The sequence below is a fragment of the Cyanistes caeruleus genome, chromosome 9, assembly GCF_971803275.1.
Source record: "Cyanistes caeruleus chromosome 9, bCyaCae1.hap1.1, whole genome shotgun sequence".
NCBI lineage: Eukaryota > Metazoa > Chordata > Aves > Passeriformes > Paridae > Cyanistes > Cyanistes caeruleus.
The window spans coordinates 18,471,641-18,475,716 of record NC_141709.1 but is presented as its reverse complement, the minus strand read 5'-3'; positions in this window follow the sequence as shown (position 1 = coordinate 18,475,716).

Below are 4,076 nucleotides of genomic sequence, written 5' to 3'. Positions count from 1 at the left end.
TGGTATTGTTTTGTTCTGTGAGGTACCATTCAAAGGAACCATAACATCCTCCTTACAATGCACTGGTTTTAACCCTGTAACATTTTTTTATCAGGGGCATGAAATGCTGAGACAAGCCACACATTTAAATTGTAACTACAAGATCTATATGTCAGCTTCAAGTGCCTCAGAACATGCTGTGATTTGGCATGCAAACCTGAAAATCAGATTTACTACAGTATTTTCAAATATTAACGTCACTCATCCCCTATCACTAGAATCAGCCTGAATGAAATGCTAATTTGAAATGTTCAAAGAAGTCTCAATGTATCCAGGGGAGAAATACATTGCTGTGATTCAGCCAAGTGCATGTAGTCTGGATTAGTCCCAGCAGGTCTATTTTCTATCTTCCAGTGCAAAAAGCTCCTTGTGAATTTACTGGAATTTATGAGATAGGCTTCTTTAAAAACTAGGACTACATTCAAAAAGAGATCAAAAGTAAAATTCAGGTAGCACAAGAAATACACCTGCCTCTGCTAGTTTCAGTGTTGTGGCAGGGGAAACCAATGGTCCCAAAAGCTGTGCAGCTGGCAGAGTTAAAAAGCATCACATCTGACTGAGCAAGGGAGCTCAGTCACCATCTCAAGGTGGTGGTTACAAGCAGGGCAGCTCTCCCAGGGCACCTTTCAGTGCGGCCAGCAGAAGACATCCTTCAACAGCAGCACTGGTCTAGTCAGCTCCCCAGGCCCGGAGAGCAGGGCAGTGCTGTGCACAGGTGTTCCTTCACACCAGGGCCACGCAGGGCTTGGGCAGGAGCTGCAGCTCTGGAGGCAGCAGCGGGGAAGTGCCCTGCTGGAGTGTCCCCCTCCACCTTCCCTACTCCCTGCTCAGCAGGAGCCCTCAGCTGCCTCCCTGACGCCATCGGGCCCTGCACACAACACGAGCTGCAACCCTCCCTTTCTCTTCCCGCTAATCTTTCCCAGTTTATAAAACTGACAAACAGAGGGTAATTGATGGTTTATAAAGATATGCAGCTTATTTATCAGGAGGAATGAAGTTGGATACAGCAGCGCAGGATTTTTTCCTTATCAAAACAGATGAAGAACTGAAAGATAGATGCTACCAGATACCACAATAAATTCCAATTCCCATCAAACAAACTGTACCGAGTCATTAACATCCTCCCACTTGGATGGAGGGAGATCATCCTGTTGGTCTGTTAACAGAAACATAGCATTTATTGTCAAGCTTTATTTCCCTCAGTTCAAAATTAAGTCTTTCTAGAAGTAAAAGGTGTTTCCCTCCCACTCTGTTCCTTTGACTAATACATTCTTCTTCCCAAAAATGAGTTTGTCAGGTTTGTAATGTGTAATTAAGTATATCAGACCTAAGCATATCAGGGATCTTTAAGAGCCTTACTGAACTCACTGGGGACCAAAGAGTCGGAAGAGGCCTCCAAACTGAGTTCCTTTATTTGGGTGGATCAAAGCAACATTTTCCATTGTCTGGGGGAACAGAGCACAACTGAAAGGCTGACAGACTAGTGCTATTTTTTCTGTAGCTTTTCAGATAGAACATCAGTGTCATGGCAAGAATGTAATTCCCCCCAAGCATTTTCAGCCATGGTTGTTCTTGTAAGGTTCTCTTTGACCATGTTATTATTGGAACTAGGGCAACTAAAATTTTGATTCAGAACTTTATTATAAATTGGTACATGGAATATAGTATACAAACTATTGCAGCTAATGATTAGTATGCATACAGAAAGTCTTGAGAGGCAAAAAGAGGATGAAAATACATGACAGAGAAACATAGAGGAAGAGCCGCAATAAATTTAAATGGGAATGGAATTCAATCCAAAAGGAAGAGCAATTTGTTTTCATAGCTTGGGGGAGTAAAACTTGCAAGTGTTTACAGCCAGAGTCCCTCAAATAAGTGCACAAATACTGTTCAGCCCACGCACTGAGGTATTACTGAACACACCAGCCCAGCCAAAAGGGAAATCTCAACACTACACATTTTGTAGGCTACTTGTGTAGTGAGGCAGGTGTGCACCCTGCACCTCTGCATCCCTTGATGCTCCAGCATGGATATTTACATGAACGAGCTACAGCTCTCTTTTAGGCCAGCTCCCTCCTCTGCAAAGCTTGCATACGGAGAGAGAGAAAAGGAAGGGAGAAACCTGGGGACTTGTATGCCTTTGGCTTGCCTCACCATGTGAAAGCAGGCTGAAGCTAGGGGAAAAAACTCCTGCTGGCAAAGTGCTTCCTAAGCGTAACCTTGTGAAATAAAGCTCTAGGAATAAAGATTAAAAGCAAACCCACACCCCTCCCCTTAGCAGCTCATGTCAAAGAAGCTTAAGCACAATCCTAAAGTTATCCAGATGTTTAGGTTTCTGCTGGTGGGGCCTGTGCTGACTCTGCAGGATTGCTGGTTTACAGAACTGACTCACAGCAACCCCAAGCCCTTAATTCTGCTGTACCTCTGCTCTGCTGATATGTGCCCCTTGGTATGCACACTCTGCAAGCACTGACCCAGATGCCAGATTTCTGTAACATACACAAAGCCATAAAAGTACTTCTCAAAGTCTAGATATCTAGTTGATTCAAATAAAGCACATAAATTTCTTGAAAATTAGATATAGATGTATTTGTGCGATACACAAGTACCAAATGTTTTCATAACATTATCATTCACCCAAATATCCTAAAATGCCACAATAAAGCAATAGTGGCCAAAGACAAAAAATGCAAGAAAAAGGGAAAAATGCAGATTTTTTTACAAGACATTATTTTCAACCAATGTCTTATCCTCAATGTCTATAAGTAAGTGTGTTATTTGAGTTCAATCTCTAAATTAGTCTTCAAAACTCTTTGCCCTTTTCTAGACTAAAATGTCAGGTTCTTCCAAATGGACATTATCTGCTTTAGAGATAGACTCCACTGTGGGGGAAGCTCTAGTTGCCAAGCATTTGGCAAGACAAATTTGCAATTAGGTACTTCCCCCTACCCTAGGGAACCTGGACTATAAAAAGAGAACAGGAGACAGACCCGGATTTAACAAAAAGAACTGCACCCACTCCAAATGCTGCATGCCAAGTTTCAGAATAGTCTGACTCGCAATAAAGCTTTAAAGATAAGTTTCCAGCAGCCATCTCGATAGCCTGCTGAAGGCATCCGCACAGACTGGGATTTCATACAGAAATACAGTCCTCAGTGAGGCCTGGATAACACAACTTTTGCCAGAATTCGGACATTTTCAGAGAGCATGCTGATGCATTGCTATAAAACTCAGTCCATTAATTATAGCTGGCAAGCAGCACGTACAGGAGACAAGGGTGGTTGTGGTTAAAAGTCCATGCCAGAGGTACATAAGCAGCCTGTGAATACATGAGTGTATTCCTGCAAAAGGTTATTGACTACAAACTGGCACACAGATCCTTCACTGGTGCTCCAGACACAGCAACTGACTTGCTAATCAAGTCACACTGAAAATACCACTTTCTTACAGTTGTCTTTTCAAAAATGTTGCTGCAGATGTACATATCATTTGGGAAGAAGGGATAAGAGGGTCACAAGATGCTCAAGCCTTGTCACAATTTTTTTAAATTTTTTTAAAAAAAAAGTATTTTCTACTCCTTTCTAGTTTCTGAAGCATACAATGAAGGAGCAAGTTAAATGTTCCACTTAAGAGGAATCTATGGGAGAAAGCCTAAGCCTTTCTCTTAAAGGTTAAATGTGTTTACTCCCTTCACAGGTGAAATGCACATTCTTCCTTTTCTACCTGGTTAAGTTTGCTGAAACATACTAGTTCCCCAAAAACTGCAGCTGCATAGAAATAGATCATCCATTGTGGGAGTGAATGCTTGTACATGCAAGTGCAAGCAATCTGAACCACAGGAATATGAACTAATGCAATACAGAGAACTTGGGCGTACTAGAAAACATTTTCATTTATAGTTTTTAAAAAAATATAAAGAAAAAATAATTATAAAAGATAAATTTTACATTTTTATGAAATCCCTTCTATTAAATGCTCTATACATGATTCTAAAACCAGATCTAAAAATGATCAACAGCCTACATAAGTGTTGGCTG